This window comes from Mobula birostris, chromosome 15 (genome assembly GCF_030028105.1).
Source record: "Mobula birostris isolate sMobBir1 chromosome 15, sMobBir1.hap1, whole genome shotgun sequence".
In the NCBI taxonomy this organism is placed as follows: Eukaryota; Metazoa; Chordata; class Chondrichthyes; order Myliobatiformes; family Myliobatidae; genus Mobula; species Mobula birostris.
The window spans coordinates 8,757,336-8,777,216 of NC_092384.1; the positions used below are offsets into that span (position 1 = coordinate 8,757,336).

General features: G+C 44.0%; 1 protein-coding gene across 4 annotated transcripts in view; it reads right to left on the reverse strand.

The window, feature by feature from the left end:
• Positions 1 to 19,881, reverse strand: part of vac14 (vac14 homolog (S. cerevisiae)) — a 468,264-nt gene that overhangs the window by 209,381 nt on the left and 239,002 nt on the right. The gene's annotated exons all lie outside the window — the stretch shown is intronic.

The window sequence follows — 19,881 nt, forward strand, 5'->3', positions numbered from 1 at the left end:
ACTGACCTGAAATATTAACAGCTTACTTATTTACATATTACAGTCATAGAGTTATACAGCATGGGAAGCAGACCCTTTTAAGTTGTCAACCTGAATTAGTCCATTTGTCTGCCTTTGACTCATATCCCTCAAAACCTTCTCTATTGATGCAAACATTGTAATTGTACCTGCCTCTGCATCTTCCTCTGGTAGCTTGTTCCATATACCATAACTTTCTGAAAACCTTGTCTCTCAGGGCCCTTTGAAATCTTTCCCCTTTCACCTTAAACCTACTTCCTATTGTTTTAGTCTCCCCTAACTTGGGGGGAAAAGTCCGACCATCCACCCTATCTACGACCCTACATGGTTTTATAAACCTCCATAAGATCACCTCTTGGCCTCATACAGTCCAGGGAATAAAGTCCCAGCCTATCCAGTCTCTCCTTATAACTCGAGCCCTCTAGTCATCATAACATCCTCATGAACCTTTTCTGACCCTTTCCATTTAGTGACATCTTTCCTTTAACTGGGTGACTGAAGCTACATGCAATATTGCAAATGTGATCCCACAACATCTTGTGCAATTTAATTATGATGTCCCAACTCTTGTACTCAATGCCCCATCAGATTCACACAATCATGGAGAAGGTGCAAGCTCCACAAATCACCTAATGGTTAGGATCAAACTCAGGTCACTAGATCTGTGAGGCAGCTGCGCTACCTGCCTCTCCGCAGGTGCTGCCCGACCTATGGAGCACACCCAGAATCTTTGTTTTTATGCCAGGTTGTACATCATTCTGTGTAAGTTAATTGTCTTTCACCTTTTCCAAACTTCAAAGAACACCACACAGTTCTCATTGGTTGTAAAGTACTTTCAAAGGTTCAAAGTAAATTTATTATCAAAATATATATATGTCACCATACACTACACAGAGTCATTTTCTTGCAGTCATTCACAGTTGAACAAAGAAATACAATAGAATCAATGAAAAACTACACATAAACAAAGACTAACAATCAACCAATGTGCCAAAGATAAACTGTGCAAATACAAAAAAGCAAATAATAAATAAAAAAACAAACAATATTGAGAAATGAGTTGTAGAAATTGAAACTGAATCCCTAAGTTGTTTTCAGTGTTGAGGTGAATGAAGTTATCACCTTGAGGATCGAAAACATGAAAGCTTCTATACAACTGCAGCTGTGTGGATACTTTGACTGCATGCTCTTGCTTTGTTCTTTCCAACCATATTCACATTGATAGTTAACCTATTCCATCCCACCTTTTATCTACAGTTCTACAGAGCTCAGCAGCACTGCAGGAATATAGTGGAACACTCAAAATCAGAAGGTAATTCAAGTATATCAGCTCTGGACATTGCTGCTCTCAAACAATGTCTTACAGTAGACAGTTTCCAGTGGGGGAACAGCATGCAAACACGATGCTGGAGACTTGCCAGCTTGTTCTTCCCCTCACCCCCCTTCCCCTTTCCTTTCCAGTCTTGATGAGGGGTCTCAGCTCGAAATGTCGACTGTTCTCTCCATGAATGCTGCCTGATGTGCGGAGTTTCTCCAGTATCTTGTGTTTGCTGCTCAAGATGCTGGAGGAAATTAGAGGGTCAGACAGCATCTGTGGGAAGGAAATGGACAGGTGATGTTTTTTGTCCAGACCATTCATAGGGACTGAAAGATAGATGGGAGTTAACACTGTCCAATTATGCTTCGAGCCCTTGACCCACTGCAGCTTCCATTTTGCCTCTACCAGCAGGAGGGATTCAAGAATTCAAACCAGGATTCTTGGCTTAAATGGCTTGGGTTCTCAAGAGGTTGCCTCGTTACCACTGAACGGTGTGGGAAGTGTGCCAGTAATCTCATCCAGGAACCAGACATGTGCTCCTTTGGGCATCCACCTCCTCGCACCCTCAGTCTTTGACCAGTCTGAATTCTCCTGTTATGCCACAGTTTCTAATTAACTTCTGGCCTGCAGCGAAAATTTCACATCTGGCTTCTTCACTATAACAACATTATGCAAACACAGCAAGGTAGTTTTTATTTTCATCCTTTTTTAAAGTTAAAGAAGCTGAATCAAAGGTAATGATCCAGCAACAAAAAACATTTTTTTTACTTTCAGAAGCACTTTCTATTTGGGGTATGAAATAAGGTATATGCCAGTGTTAGTTTGGTTAAGGTTAGTTTACAAGCTGCCATCTATACAGTTTAGTGCTCATAATGACTTTTTCTCTACAAACTCAGATCTTGCAGCAACAAGTTACCTGTGTGGAACTCAGTAGGCAGATCAGCACTTATTGGGGTGGGGCAACAGTTGTTGTTTTAGATTTTGATCCAAACCATCTACAATTCCTTCGAGAGTATGTTCCTTTTGACCTGCATTTTCTTCCAGCATTTTTGTTTGCTTCCTTTTACACCATTCCTCCCATTCATGCTATCCTGTTAATATCACTTTAAAATCCCTGCAACTTACTCCCCCAGCCATTTTGTATCATCAATGAACTTTCATATGCTATCTTGGCCCCTTCCTAAGACATTAGTGCAGCAGTTAGTACTGCTGTCTCAAAGTTGCAGGAACAGCTACTCACCCCTGACATCTAGTATAGAGTTTACACATTATCTGCGACTGTAGGTTCCTTCAACATGCCAATGGCATGCAGATTGATACAATAATTGGCTGTGGTTTAGGTGTGATCATCGGGAGTATTAATGGGCAGGTGAGAGCTGCAGACAAATAAGCAGAAAAGCGGCTGTTGTGATAGCTTGTGTAAACTTAACTGCAGCCTTCTATGGCCTGAGAAATCTGAAGGCATCAATAAATTGAGGGCCTGGTGTCAATTCTTCAACAAGGTTAAGAGTGCTAGAGTCCACGATTGAAGGCCAGCATCATGAATGGGTAATAAAGGACATCCACAGGCCAGACCTCCACTCCGTGCTCAAAGGCCAGCAACTAGGTGTCCGTGCAAGCAGGAGGCATGAGGAGGCACGAAGGTCGGTCAGTCACCAAGGCCAAAATTCGAGCTTGGAGTTTGGGTCCTGTTATGTCTGGGGGTCAATACTGGAAATCGGAGCCCAAAGTTCAATTGTCAGCCTGGAAGTTGAAGCCTGATGGCCAACGTGTGCAGATTGGAGTTTCAGGATTTTCACTGTGTATGGGTGGGTGGGAGGGAGTAAAAGGCCTTATTTTGCTTACCATTGTTTGTTGTGTTGTGTGTTGTTCTGCCAAACACTGTGGGAATGCTGTGTTGGTGCCAGTGTGTGGCGACACTTGCACATCGATACAGGTGTGTTGGTTGTTAATGCAAACGAGGCATTTCGATGTATGTACAATCTAAATCCAAATTTGAACATTTTGAAAATAGATTGGATTTCCCTAACATTGCCTCATGTTATTAGAGCTGTCTGTTAATTGTGCGTAGCTGGCAGGATTTTTAAAAACACATTTTACCTACTTTTTCCAACAAAGGATGTTAAAAAATACTTATAATTGTTGTTTGCATTATAATTGTTCTGCCATCTTGGATTCAGAGGGGGTAGGGGAGAGGACAAAGGACATAGTGGAGGGGGCATGAAGGGATGGTGATGAGTATGGGGAAAGGTAGGGATATGCATGTGGGGTTGTGAGCAATGGGGGTGCAAAGGAAAGAGAGTGAAGAGTCTGAAGAGACAGGGAGAAGGGGAGCTCTGTTGAGGGGACAAGGAAAGTGGTGGATATATTCTATCATTGCCTAGCAGGAGAAAGATGAGGAATCTGGTGTTTAACAGAGCGATGTATAAAAATCACTTGACAGCTCTTCAGTTAATCAGTCCTCAACTCTGAGTGCCCTTCCCTTGTGTGACAGCCTGTGTAATGCCACAGCAAAATGCATCAAGTTAATTAATGTCAGCAAAATCTCAGGCTCAGGTCTCAGAATCATGGGAGATGTTATTTACTCTACAAGCAAGTGGGCAGTTAGTAAGCAAGATTAGAGTTCACAGTTTTATTTTGAAATATAATGACACCATTAGTCATGCATATACACCTACCGTTCGTCCTGGTTTATACACAGCAGACCACAATTGAGGATCTAATCCAGATGACTTTGACATTGATGTTGAGCCAGTGAACAAAACTATCAACACAGATAAATCAACACACATCAAAGTTGCTGGTGAACGCAGCAGGCCAAGCAGCATCTGTAGGAAGAGGTGTGGTCGACGTTTCAGGCCGAGACCCTTCGTCAGGACTAACTGAAGGAAGAGTGAGTAAGGGATTTGAAAGTTGGAGGGGAGGGGAAGATCCAAAATGATAGGAGAAGACAGGAGGGGGAGGGATAGAGCCAAGAGCTGGACAGGTGATAGGCAAAAGGGGATACAAGAGGATCATGGGACAGGAGGTCCGGGAAGAAAGACAAGGTGGGGGGACCCAGAGGATGGGCAAGAGGTATATTCAGAGGGATAGAGGGAGAAAAAGGAGAGTGAGAGAAAGAATGTGTGCATAAAAATAAGTAACAGATGGGGTACGAGGGGGAGGTGGGGCCTTAGCGGAAGTTAGAGAAGTCGATGTTCATGCCATCAGGTTGGAGGCTACCCAGACAGAATATAAGGTGTTGTTCCTCCAACCTGAGTGTGGCTTCATCTTTACAGTAGAGGAGGCCGTGGATAGACATGTCAGAATGGGAATGGGATGTGGAATTAAAATGTGTGGCCACTGGGAGATCCTGCTTTCTCTGGCGGACAGAGCGTAGATGTTCAGCAAAGCGGTCTCCCAGTCTGCGTCGGGTCTCGCCAATATATAAAAGGCCACATCGGGAGCACCGGACGCAGTATATCACCCCAGTCGACTCACAGGTGAAGTGTTGCCTCACCTGGAAGGACTGTTTGGGGCCCTGAATGGTGGTAAGGGAGGAAGTGTAAGGGCATGTGTAGCACTTGTTCCGCTTACATGGATAAGTGCCAGGAGGGAGATCAGTGGGGAGGGATGGGGGGGACGAATGGACAAGGGAGTTGCGTAGGGAGCGATCCCTGTGGAATGCGGGGGGGGGGGGGGGAGGGAAAGATGTGCTTAGTGGTGGGATCCCGTTGGAGGTGGCGGAAGTTACGGAGGATAATATGTTGGACCCGGAGGCTGGTGGGGTGGTAGGTGAGGACCAGGGGAACCCTATTCCTAGTGGGGTGGCGGGAGGATGGAGTGAGAGCAGATGTACGTGAAATGGGGGAGATGCGTTTAAGAGCAGAGTTGATAGTGGAGGAAGGGAAGCCCCTTTCTTTAAAAAAGGAAGACATCTCCCTCGTCCTAGAATGAAAAGCCTCATCCTGAGAGCAGATGCGGCGGAGACGGAGGAATTGCGAGAAGGGGATGGCGTTTTTGCGAGAGACGGGGTGAGAAGAGAAATAGTCCAGATAGCTGTGAGAGTCAGTAGGCTTATAGTAGACATCAGTGGATAAGCTGTCTCCAGAGACAGAGACACAAAGATCTAGAAAGGGGAGGGAGGTGTCGGAAATGGACCAGGTAAACTTGAGGGCAGGGTGAAAGTTGGAGGCAAAGTTAATAAAGTCAACGAGTTCTGCATGCGTGCTGGAAGCAGCGCCAATGCAGTCGTCGATGTAGCGAAGGAAAAGTGGGGGACAGGTACCAGAATAGGCACGGAGCATAGATTGTTCCACAAACCCAACAAAAAGGCAGGCACAGCTAGGACCCATACGGGTGCCCATAGCTACACCTTTAGTTTGGAGGAAATGGGAGGAGCCAAAGGAGAAATTATTAAGAGTAAGGACTAATTTCGCTAGACGCAGCAGAGTGGTGGTAGAGGGGAACTGATTAGGTCTGGAATCCAAAAAGAAGCGTAGAGCTTTGAGACCTTCCTGATGAGGGATGGAAGTATATAGGGACTGGACATCCATGGTGAAAATAAAGCGGTGGGGGCCAGGGAACTTAAAATCATCGAAAAGTTTAAGAGCGTGAGAAGTGTCACGAACATAGGTCGGAAGGGATTGAACAAGGGGTGATAAAACCGTGTCGGGGTATGCAGAAACGAGTTCGGTGGGGCAGGAGCAAGCTAAGACAATAGGTCGGCCAGGACAGGCAAGTTTGTGGATCTTGGGTAGGAGGTAGAAACGGGAAGTGCGGGGTGTGGGAACTATAAGGTTGGTAGCAGTGGATGGGAGATCCTCTGAGCGGATAAAGTCGGTGATGGTGTGGGAGACAATGGCCTGGTGCTCCTTAGTGGGGTTACGATCGAGGGGTAAATAAGAGGAGGTATCCGCGAGTTGTCGCTGTGCCTCGGCAAGGTAGAGGTCAGTACGCCAGACTACAACAGCACCCCCCTTATCGGCGGGTTTAATAATAAGGTTAGGATTAGTGCGGAGGGAGTGGAGAGCAGAGCGTTCCGAAGGAGTGAGGCTGGAATGGGGACAAGGTTTGGTTGATGTCCCGTCGGCAATTAGCGATAAAGAGATCCAGAGCAGGCAGAAGACCAAAGCGGGGTGTCTATGAAGAAGAGGAGGGTTGAAGATGGGAGAAGGGGTCATCGGTGGGGGTGGAAGAGTCCTTGCCGAAGAAGTAGGCTCGGAGACGGAGACGGCGGAAGAAAAGTTCTGCATCATGGCGAACACGGAACTCGCTGAGGTGTGGGCGAAGGGGGACAAACGTGAGGCCCTTACTGAGAACAGAGCGTTCTGCCTCCGACAGTTAAGGTCGGAGGGGATGGTAAAGACCCGGCATGGATGAGAGCTGGGATCAGAGGGGGGAGGGGGGAGGCTGGGTGTGTCAATGGAGAGGGGAGGGTTGGGGTGAGAGGAAGATGGAGCCTCTGAGGGCCCAGGAGTTGACGGTGGGATCTGAGGAAGATGGGGCTGCGGAGTGGTGGTGGGGGAAGGGGAGACGGGAGTCACAACAGCAGCACATAAAGACCCGGTACAGATAAATCTGCTGGTTGCATCATTTGCTACAAGTGGGATCAAGCTACCTGCTAATTGGCTGCTGTGTATGCCTAAATAGCAGTGATCACATTAAAATTGTAATTTGTGGCTGGAATGTACTGTATCGAGAACATGAAAGACACAACAAGGATGTCACAATTTTGATTGATAGAATCAGTACAAAGTGGTAACAAAAAAAAAGCAACTAGAGGAGTCTGGACTATCGTTTTGATTTAGCTCTGAATAAATGTGGGAGTTGGCAGTAGATACACAGTGATAAAACATTTGGACTCTGATGTGTACTGCTATTGATTCTGTCAGGTTTGTGTAGTCAGTTCCCATCACAAACTTTGGCTCCTGTGGAGACTGGAGAAACAGAACACACAGCTATTGTGTACACTGTAGTAATGGAGTTGACAGCCAAACTGCACTGATACCTTCTCTACTTACTTAACACTCACTTGTCAGCTGAGAGAAACTCTCATCCACACTGTTATTACTTCCAGACTCAACTGTTCTCAAGTACGGCTGGCTTGCCTCCATAAACAAACTTGGCTCCCTGATTTCTTGCTCATCCAATTGCTGCTGACATCACCTTGGTGGTCCACACTGGCAAAGACACAATTCCAAACATCCATCCTGTTCTCATCCTCTCCTTTCCAAAGGTCAATCGGAAGCCCTAAGTAAAGCCTGAAGGTCAATTGGAAGTCCAGAAGTCGAAGCTCGATGGCTGGAGCCGCAAATCTGTAAATCACTGCGAGCTCTCTGGGGAAATCGTAGGTGCAGTGTCTGTCAATCCACGTGTCTGCTGGAAGCTCGAGGCCAAAGACCGCCTGTTGTGGGAGTAGAGGACTGTGTATTACATAGGTGGATGGGAGGGAGGAAAGGGAGTTGTTTTGCTCTTGTTACTTTGTATGTTCTGTTCTGTTGTAATCTGAGTTGTTCTGCCAAACATGGTGGGCATGCTCTGCTGGCACCAGAATGTGTGGTGACACTTATGGGCTGCCCCCAGCATAGCCCTGGATGCGTTGGTTGTAACACAAGTGACACATTTCACTGTATATTTCAATATACACATGATAAACAAATCTGTATCTGATACTCTCTGCAACATACTGACAGTTATAGGCTTCATCATCTTCAATTTTGTGTTACCTCCATCTTTGGCAGCACTGACTTCAGCTGCCAAGGACAATAAACTTCAGAATATTTTTTTCACTCTGCCATAATATATACAACATATACCCCAGCATTAAAATTAGTCTGGCAACTCCCATGTTGTGTTAGAACCACTGTTGCTGTTATAGTCAGAGTAATACTGCATGGATCCAGGCCCTTTGGCCCAGCAAGCCCATGCTGACCACAGTACCCACCTGACTAGTCACCATTTCCAGCTGTTGGCCTGCTAATGGTTAACATATTCAGAAGTAATAACATATCCTTGCTCCAATGTTGCACCTCTGCTTCCAACAAGCTTCTGGCTGGAGTGGACCAAATCTTCATAAACTGATGAGAAACTGTTTAAGCTATGTCCTTTCCACAGTCTCCCGAACCTCAGTGTTGAGTTACAGTAACAAAATAAAATTTATGTTTGAGTATTTTTGAAAATTGAGCTCTGAATCAGTGTTTTTGATATAAATTTGACGCTACTGTACTTAAAAGCCAGACAAATTATTACAATTTGGCAGTGTTTCCATATGTGCACTTGGAGGTACAGTCGGCCCTCCTTATCTGTGAGGGATTGGTTCTGGGATTCCTCACAGATACCAAAAAATGCAGATGCTCACGTCCCTTATTCAACCTGTCTCCGTGTGGGGACCTTAGGACCCAGCGGAACCCCGGACTTTATTTAACTTGTCTCAATGCGGTGGACATTAGGACCCGGCAGCGGATCTCTAAATCTGCTGTGTTTCTGTTCATGAAAATAATCTAATCACAATTGAAAATAAAGTGGAAATAATAAAGCGATCGGAAAGAGGTGAAATGCCATCGGTCATTGGGAAAGCGTTAGGCTACAGTCGGTCAACGATCAGGACAATTTTAAAGGATAAAGTGAGAAAGGCCCTGCCCCGATGAAAGCTACAATTATTACTAAGCAATGCAGTGGTGTAATTATTGGGTTTTGGGGCTTTTGTTCCTCCACATCAAATGTGGATGGAACACGCGCTCGGGAGCAGTCTGTCACCGAATCACCCAGCGCAGAAACATACGTTTCTTTAAGTGTTTTATATGCATAGAAAGGTAAAATATATACTATATACTAAGACAAACCTTTGACTAACTGATGCTAAATAATACTGGATCCTGTTCCGACTTAGTTAGTAAGAGAACCGTTTTTTTCTGATCCCGATCCACAATAACCTACGCACACCCTCCTGTACACTTCAAATCATCTCTAGATTACTTATAATACCTAATACAATGTAAATGCTATGTAAATAGTTGTAATACTGCATTGTTTAGGGAATAATGACAAGAAAAAAAAAGTCTGTACATGCTCGAACAACAAGCGCTGGAAGAACACTTCCGGGTTTTCTCGATTTGCTGTTGGTTGAATTCGCTCATGCGGAACTCGCGGATAAGGAGGGCCAACTGTATATTTGTAAGTGATAGAAGAGAGGAAAGGATCCAGCTGAAGCTGTAAGGTTTAAATAGGTGAGAAGGACTGGCACTCCCCTTGCTCTAGCCCAACCACAGATCAACAGGTAAAGGAGAACATTTAATATACTCATGTAGAAACAAAGACAGTATTTTTTTAATATGTTTTAGGTCTTAAATTAACATTGAGGTTTTAATTCAGAGTCTGACAGAGCTTCTCACATTAAGGACTCACAAGAATTCATAAAAACACCAGACAAAGAGCAGGTACATAGTCACAATGCTCATATTCATACGTGCTCAGTGTCAGACCATCAGGACTTCAGAGTTCAATTCCAATTCCGGCGCCATTCTGTAAGGAGTCTCTGTATGTCCTCCCCGTGGAATGTGTGGGTTTTCCCTGGGTGCTTTGGTTTGTCCCACAGTCCAAAGACTTAAAGGGTAGGTTAACTGGTCATTGTAAGTTGTCCTGAGATTAGGTTAAGTGGTCATTGTAAATTGTCCCGAGATTAGGTGAAGGTTAAATTGTGGGTTGCTGGGTAAAAGGGCCTACTCCGTACTGTATCACTAAATAAATAGATATTTAAGTAAATAGGTAAATATAAATAAATAGATATTTAACTCCACTTTCTACAATTGGTTTTACTCTGGTGGAGCTGTTCATGCATCATAATCGTTGCAAATGAATAAGCTTGTTACAGCTGAACTAAGTGTGGAGAGGCAGCAACAGAGAAAGAGAAGAGTAATTTCAACCGAGATTCATCAGCAAATATGAATTTCAGCAAAGGCACTTCTGTGAAGTGGTCTAAGTCTGTAGACAAAAAAGGTACTTAAACATATATTGAAAAGCATGTCAGAAGTGTTGATGTAACCAAAATGATTAAAGCAAAAGACATACCTGAAAACAGAGCAGTAGTGGATAATGATGAATCTGTTCCTGACATTGGTTCAGGGTCAACCACCATTCAAGAATCACATAACAGCAGTGATTCAAGTCAAGGAATCCTCAGGTCCAGGAATGCACACATCCGAGACAATAGCACAGCTAAGGAGGTCAAATCCACTTAGCAAGTCAGTCAACTGGCTGAAGAATGACTGCACTGTCATAGATGGCAAGCACTGTAGCGTATCTCCATCCATTTCACTCCTATTTTGTGGGTCCCTAGGTGCCTAATGGGTCATTGTAGAATGTTCAGACACTGCTACAGCGGGGCAGTCTCCCATTTCCCTCATGGATTGGATTCACTCCTAACTGTTGGAGGTGAAATGTAGTACGCAATGTGAAAGGAGGTGAAGTATGGCATGATGAGGTAGCCTTGTCTGAAACCAATCTGTAATGAGTTTGGGTCTATTGCAGACCTACTGACAGAGATGATAAGGAATTTTTTTTTTTAGCTACAGGGTGGTGAACCTGTGGAATTCATTGCCACAAATGGCTGAGAGGCCAAATCATTGGGTATATTTAAAGCAAGATTGATAGGTTCTTGATTAGTAAGAGTGTCAAATGTTACAGGGAAAAGGCAAGAGAATGGGATTGAGACAGGTGATAAATCAGCCATGATGGAATGTCAGAGCAGACTTGATTGGCTAAATAGCCTGAATTTTTTCCTATGTCTTACTGTCTTATCATATCGCAGACAAAGCTTGGAGACACACAGCCCAAGACAGCTAACGTTAAGGTTCTTCACAGTCCTTAATTGGCAGAGTCTAATAGTAGATAGTTACGTAGATGTCACACCAACATAGAATTTTGTGACAATATCTCACATATCTAAGGCCCACTGGAAAAGACAAGTTTTTGACATATGCACAGGTGCATGAATGCATAGCTGCAATGAAAAACGTACTTGCAGCAGCATTGCAGGTACATAGCATGGGATGATTGTGTTGAACACTGCTGTAGTTGATAAACAGCAGACTGGTGTACAAGTTCCTGTTGTCCAGATGGTTTACAGTAGAGAGAAAAGTCAGGGAAATCACATGTGTTGATTTGTTGTAGTGGCATGCACATTAAAACAGATCCAGATCAATTCTGAGGCAGGAATTGATTCGTACCATAACTAACCTCTCAAAGCACTTCATTACAGCTGATATAAGCAGGCAGTGGCTATGAGGTAGGTTATCATGCTCAGGAGGTTAAAAATATCTGTAAATACTCCAGCCAGTTGGTCCACTCCAGATTTTAGTATTTGGCCAGACACAATGCCTGGCCCAGATGCCTTTTGTGGATTAGCCAATTTAAAGAATTAACATTCTTAAAGGATGCCTGGACATTGTGGATTAGCCAATTTAAAGATTAACATTCTTAAAGGATGCCTGGACATTGGCCTCAGAGAGTGGAGATTACAGGGTCATCCAGAGGGTCATGCCTTTAGCTGAATAAATATATATCCTAAGGAGCTCATGTGCAGTCACTGTTGTTTTAAATAAAACTTTGCAGAACCCCAGAAATATTCAAGGCCCGTATTTAGAATACATTGCAATAATCTTCTATTGATCTTAATTGGATGCAGTTCCTGAGATTGTAAAAGGTGCTAAAAATTTACACTGTCTAAAGAGTTTCAAGCAGAATGGCTCTTAATCCGAACCAAATGCAAATAGGAAAACTGATGTGACAAAATGCAAATCTAAAGCTTGCAAGGATGGTAAAGCTTTCTGGATAGAATTAAAATGAAAAGATCTTGTGTCCTGTTCGCTTAAGGGAGGGGGTGACCTCACTGAAGTCTTGAAATCGCAAACACAAGGAAATCTGCAGATGCTGGAAATTCAGGCAACACACATCAAATTTGCTGGTGAACGCAGCAGGCCAGGCGGCATCTCTAGGAAGAGGTACAGTCGACATTTTGGGCCAAGACCCTTTGTCAGGACTAACTGAAGGAAGAGCTAGTAAGAAATTTGAAAGTGGGAAGGGGAGGGGGAGATCCAAAATGATAGGAGAAGACAGGAGGAGGAGGGATGGAGCCAAGAGCTGGACAGTTGATTGGCAAATTGATTAGCTCTCACTCCATCCTCCTGCCACCCCACTAGGAATAGGGTTCCCCTGGTCCTCACCTGCCACCCCACCAGCCTCCGGGTCCAACATATAATTCTCCGTAACTTCCGCCACCTCCAACGGGGTCCCACCACTAAGCACATCTTTCCCTCCCCCACCCTGCTTCCCACAGGGATCGCTCCCTACGCAACTCCCTTGTCCATTTGTCCCCCCATCCCTCCCCACTGATCTCCCTCCTGGCACTTATCCTTGTAAGCGGAACAAGTGCTACACATGCCCTTACACTTCTTCCCTTACCACCATTCAGGGCCCCAGACAGTCCTTCCAGGTGAGGCGACACTTTACCTGTGAGTCGGCTGGGGTGATATACTGCGTCTGGTGCTCCTGATGTGGCCTTCTATGTATTGGTGAGACCCGATGCAGACAGGGAGATCGTTTTGCTGAACACCTACGCTCTGTCCGCCAGAGAAAGCAGGATCTCCCAATGGCCACACATTTTAATTCCACAACCCATTCTCATTCTGATATGTCTATCCATGGCCTCCTCTACTGTCAAGATGAAGCCACACTCAGGTTGGAGGAACAACACCTTATATTCCGTTTGGGTAGCCTCCAACCTGAGGGCATGAATATTGACTTCTCAAACTTCCGCTAATGCCCCACCTCCCCCCACTGTACCCCATCCGTTATTTATTTATATACACACACATTCTTTCTCTCTCTCTCCCTCCTTTTTCTCCCTCTATCCCTCTGACTATACCTCTTGCTCATCCTCTGGGTTTTTCCCCCCCTCCCACTTTTCCTTCTCCCTGGGCCTCCTGTCCCATGATCCTCTCATATCCCTTTTGCCAATCAACTGTCCAGCTCTTGGCTCCATCCCTCCCCCTCCTGTCTTCTCCTATCATTTTGGATCTCCCCCTCCCCCTCCCCCTCCCACTTTCAAATCTCTTTCTAGCTCTTCTTTCAGTTAGTCCTGACGAAGGGTCTCGGCCCGAAACGTCGACTGTACCTCTTCCTAGAGATGCTGCCTGGCCTGCTGCGTTCACCAGCAACTTTGATGTGTGTTGCTTGAAGTCCTGAAATGTTTTTTTTTACACATTATTAATACAGACACATAATGAGGAAGGGCAACCTGTGGACCGCTGACAAAGAATGAAAATAAGAATATTCACAATTTCTTCATCAAGAGGTTGTAGAACTGTCCAGTCCAGGCACTAGTGGAAGCCTGGAATAGGTGTGTTTAAGGGAAGACAGGATACGTATGAAAAGGAGAGATTTGAGCATTGTCACAGGAGTTAGGTCAGGAAGGATGCAGGGAGGCACAGGGACTGATTGGGCTGTATATTCCATTTAATGCAACAAGAGGAGATTAAGATGTACTTATCAGTTCTCTTTCCAAATTATAATTTTGAGACAATTCAATAGAGTTCTCCTTTAAAATAGATGAAATGTTTCATATTGAAGAGCAATTCATCAAGATTTTAATACTAGGCTTTTAGCTGCATCAGAAAGGGCAGTGAGTGCTGTTGGGAACATATAACAAAGCACCAGAGTGATTAGCATGCAGAACACATAAAGGTCCCTGCCTCCAGCCTATCACCATGGAGATGTGCTACATACAGCTGGTATGTTTGTAAAGTCCAGTCACTTTCCTTCTCACAAGCAGCAGTTTGTTCTATAAATATCCACACAATAGGAAAATGCATTCACCTGAAGACACAATAAATATTCCATTCAAATAAAGAACTGCATTTATCTTGCATGAAAGAGCGAGCTGGGCTGTGTGCAATAAATCATTCATTGTTTGATGTCGATGCTCATTCTTGTTCGTTAATCCACATCAGTGTTACCGCCGATACACTGATAACAGTGGGTTCAGTCACAGTGCCAGCTTCCAAGGGAGATAACTTCAATGGGATGCCGGATCCCTACAATTTTCCTCAATAGTTAATTAGCTTCTGATCACAGCAGCATTCACCCACCCCTGCACAGATTAGAGCACAGGGATGGAGATGGATAGATTTTTGAATATTAGGATTATCAGGATTTGTTGCAAGAAAGTGGCAGTAAAGTGAAAGATCATCCTTGGTGGAGCAGCTCAGGTGAATGCACTTCTGCTTCAGTTCCTTACGTTATTTCAGTAGCATACCCAAGCATTCCTCCATTCTTCATACCTTCACGATCACAATTATTCTCTCACTGCACTCACTCCCTCCAACTAAGATCCTAACGAATCTGCCTCAGTTTTAACCCATCTCTTTGGAGAGAAGGCACACAGAAATGCTCCATTCCCACCTGCCAGAAGATGCCTGCAGCTTCCTAAAAGCCAGCAAATCCATACTACTGTACTCTTCTCCAAGTGCTTGCTCAACTGTCTATAAGCAAAACATATATAACATATATATATGTTATATATGTATATATAAACATACATAATATGTATTTCCCTTGCTTAAACCTGCCTAAAGGTGCAGAGGAGATTTACCAGGAAGAAAAAGAAAATGCTTTCCAAGTCTTCTTGGGCTAAACCTCCTGATTGCTTAGTCCTCATCCAATCAGGAGGGACAAGCTTTGGGGGGGATAAATACCACCGGACAAGTCATGCCAAGACAACATCCCTGGTGAAGATGTCAGAGTTTGTCATTGGAATGATGGTTATAATCAATATCTCAGAATCAGAATCAGGTTCATTATCGCCAGCATGTCATGAAATTTGTTAACCTAGTGGCAGCAGTTTAATGTAATACATAATATAGAAGAAAAATAAATAAATTACAGTATACGTATATTGAATAGATTAAAAATTGTGCAAAAAACAAAAATAATATATATTAAAAAAGTGAGGTAGTGTTCAAGGGTTCAATGTCCATTTAGGAATTGAATGGCAGAGGGGAAGAAGCTGTTCCTGAATTGCTGAGTGTGTGCCTTTAGGCTTCTGTATATTTGGGACAGCACTGATATGTTTGAAAAGAATAGTTGCTTATGAGGCATACTGCTCCAGCTCTGGTTTTGAGAGACACTAAAGATGTTATCCTGATGATGTATAGTAAACCCGTCGATCTGAATCGCTGCATCTGGTACGGAAGGGGTTAACCAGGATTCTGTCCCTCTGATTCAGCACCCTAGCTCTAAGATCATCGATTTGATTCACCAGAGACTGCATGTTTGCCAGCACGATAGTTGGTATTGGGAGTCTAAAACCCCGTTCCCTTAAACGCACTCATATCCCTGACCTGCGTGGAGTCCTACAGGGACACATCCATCCACAACCAGTGTTGTTTCCACCAGTTTTAAGCAGCGATAGTTTGTTTAAATGCATTAAGACATCTTTGTTGACTGTACTGACTTTGGAAGCAGTTGTGCTTTTTAGATGGCTGGAAGCCGGAGAAGACTTTATTTGACTGACCAGGATGTTGCCTGGATTAGAGAGCATGACTTATCAGGGCAATTTGAGCAAGATATGATTTTTTCATTTGGAGCAAAGGAGGTTAATGTATGATGTAACAGAGCTGTACGAGATGATAAAAGGCAGAGCTTGAGTGGATAGCCAGAGACTTTTCTCCAGGGCAGAAATGGCTAAGATGAGAGAACTTAACTTTAAGGTGAATGGAGGAGAGTATGGGGGGATGCCAGAGGTAAGTCCTTTACACAGAGAGTAGTGAATGTGTGCAATGGGTGTTCCAGGCCAGGGGTGGTGGTAGAGGCAGACTCATTGGAGACATTTAAGAAACTCTAAAATACACACATGGATGATAGAAGAATGGAGGGCTCTGTAGGAGGGGAGGGTTCAAGCGGATTGAAAGGGTGGCACAACATCATGAGCACTGCACTGTGCTATACTGCTCTAAGTTCATCATCTCATGAAGGCCACAAAATTGTGGAATTCCTTGCTTAGTTTTTGATGCTCGAAGCTGTGTTCAAATGCTCCTGAACATCTTTCACTGACTGGTCTTCCTTTGCAACATGATGTTTATCCAATCTCCTCATCAAAGGGACAGCTCATTATCCTAGTGGCCCACTGCTTGGCAGAGCCGAGGGATCTTTATACTAAGCCCCTCCCCCCACTCCTCACTACACAACATCAAGCTCCAAGGGGCAGAAAGGAAAACAGGAGCTGACTATTATACAGAGACGCGAGAGATGTGGAAACTGTACAGCTACTCAAAGAGGAAGACGATTTGAAATTCCGGATGACTTTACTCTCCACAGCCACAGCAACTCTGCACAATGCCATTCAAAATTGAGAATTTCTAGAAAAGGAGGCGCTTTTAGATGTCAGTAAAATAGGGTTTTGTATGAAGTGTTGGGTGTTTATTTTATACTCCTCAATTCTAAAAGAGACCAAGGGAAAGAAAGCTATAGTAACCAGGGTAACAAGCTGTTACATGAAAACCTATCTTTCTCCTATGGCTCAATTAAGACATTCTAAGACACAACTTTATATATCTTTCAGTAACCAGTCCAGAGATCTTAAGAACACAAAAATGTAAGCCACTCTGCCCCTCAAGCCTGCCCTACAATTCAGTTAAAGGTATGGATAATTCCCTTAAGGGAAAAATTTCTTCTATAGGGCTGTGAATCTTGATACATTCTAATTCAGAGGGATAAGATGAGGACAGACATTTAAAATTAAGATAATCAATGGGTACAAGAAGTGATCAAGAACTGTGCTGAGCCAAAATTGGACTAGTCACAACTTCAATGAATGGGCAAGCTGGCTTGAGAGACTGAGTGGTCTACTCCGATCTTAGTTCTAACACAAGGGTGCTATGAAAATGCAAGTAGCTTTTGGCATCTGGCCAGCATTCAAATGCAAGAATCTTAATCATAGAACAACTCAGGAGTATTTGTGAAACTTGATTCAGTCGTCTATTTTATCTGTCGAGGGAAATTTCCAGCATCATTCAGGTAGCAGTGTACATTCCCCTCAGTACAACACCAGGCAGGCACTGCAGGAGCTGAGCAGAGATCAGCAGGCACGAAACTGCGCACCCTGATGCCTTCCCTATCATTCAACTAGAACGGCTTGAAGTCTCAGAACAACTACTACCAGCACATCACCTGTGGAACCAGGAGAGCCAACGGACTTAACTACTGTTACACTACCATCGAGAATGCTACCATACCATCCCACACCCACACTTTGGAAAGCCCAATCATCTGGTTGGACCTCTACTCCAAGCATACAGGCAGAGACTAACGACCAAGGCACCAGTGGTGAGGAACAAGAAAATACGGTCAAGGGAGGTGGAGGACTGCTACGAGTCAGTGGATTGGACAATATTTAGAGATTAATCATCGAATCTGAATGAATACATCACGGTTGTCGCTGACTTAATCAAAATCTGTGTGGGTGAGTGTGTACCTTTGAGAAAATACTGGACATATTCAAACCAAAAGCTGTGGATGAACCAGGAAGTCTGTAGTCTGCATCAGTGACTATCACCCAGTGGCACTCACTTCTATTGTGATGAAGTGCTTTGAGAGGTTGGTCATAGCTGGTATCGACTCCTGCCTAGGCAAGGACCTGGACCTGCTGCAATTTGCCTATCGTCACAATTGGTCTGCAACGGATGTAATCTCATTGGCTCTCTACTCTGCCTTAGATCACCTGTATCTATGCCAGGCTACTGTTGATTGACTACAGTTCAGCGTTCAACACAATCATACCTTCTTATCAACAGGCTCCAAACCCTGAACCTATTTCCCTCTGCAACTGGATCCTTGACATCTTCACTGAAAGACTAGTCTCTGCTGATCAGAAATAACATCTCCTCCTTGCTGACAACAACAATGGCACACCTCAAGAAATTCTGCACCCTTTTCTCTCCAAACATACCTTTGCTCATTGCGGCAAAAAAGTTCTATTCAAAAGGTTCAAAGGAACATCTAAACAAGCCTGATGTATTTTGGAAACAAGTCCTGCGGACTGATGAAGTTGAAATAGAACTTTTTGGCCACAATGAGCAAAGGTATGTTTGGAGAAAAAAGGGTGCAGAATTTCATAAAAACACCTCTCCAACTGTTAAGCACGGGGGTGGATCGATCACGCTTTGGGCTTGTGTTGCAGCCAGTGGCACAGGGAACATTTCACTGGTAGAGGAAAGAATGAATTCAATTAAATACCAGCAAATTCTTGAAGCAAACATCACACTGTCTGTAAAAAAGCCAAAGATAAAAAGAGGATGGCTTCTACAACAGGATAATGAACGTAAACACACCTCAAAATCCACAATGGACTACCTCAAGAGGCGCAAGCTGAAGGTTTTGCCATGGTCCTCACAGTCCCCTGACCTAAACATCATCGAAAATCTGTGGATAGACCTCAAAAAGAACAGTGCATACAAGACGGCCCAAGAATCTCACAGAACTAGAAGCCTTTTGCAAGGAAGAATGGGCGAAGATCCCTCAAACAAGAATTAAAAGACTCTTAGCTGGCTACTGAAAGCATTTACAAGCTGTGATACTTGCCAAAGGGGGTGTTACTACCATGCAGGGTGCCCAAACTTTTGCTTCGGACCCTTATCCTTTTTTGTTATTTTGAAACTGTAAAAGATGGAAATAAAAAAAAGTTTTCCTGCTTAAAACATTAAAGAAATTTGTCATCTTTAACTTTATGCCTTTGGAAATCAGTTCATCTTTTACTCGCTTAGCTATTCACAGTAACAGAAATTTTGACCAGGGGCACCCAAACTTTTGCGTGCTACTGTATATAGGTGGGTGGGAGGAAAGACCAGGGTTTGTTTCGCTGTTGTTGTTTTGCCAAGGCTGTCAGATTCACTGACAAGGCTCTGCCCAGCTTAGAGCTGGAGCTACTTGTAATATGTTGAAGTTAGCTGTCCACTGGTAGATGAGGATGATCACGTGCACTGAAAAAGAGGTAGGAAACCTCTGCAATAGCTTGAGTCCGACCACTGGTCGATTAATTCAGCAATGGCAACCTGTACCTCCATGGTTATTGGGGAGTAGAAAGTGTGGACACCTCTCCTTTTCTTGTTAGTTTCTGCAAGGTAGGGGAAGTGTGCCAGGAAGTGCTGTACAATCTGTTTGCATGGTATACCTACCAGAGTAAGCAAGCAGTGAGATGTAGTGGTAAAACTTAACATACTGAAGGCACAGTGAAGCGTATGAATATTAGATATGATTCCTGATTAAGGGCATTGTTGGGATTGATTGCTGGGTGTATTTCTTCCTAGTCTACTCCCGAGAGCCGCTTTCCTTTTCAGTATTATCAGCAGATCACTGAAGTTCTTATACCTGGAGCACAAGCTGGGAGGAAGGCAGAGGGAGAGGGAGAGACAGGCAAATATTTCAAGGTTTGACACTCAGTGCTGTGTCTTTAAAAGGAGTGCTTGAAATTGCTGTTAGTATCGGTGTGGTGTAGGACCTGGGCAAATTGCAGG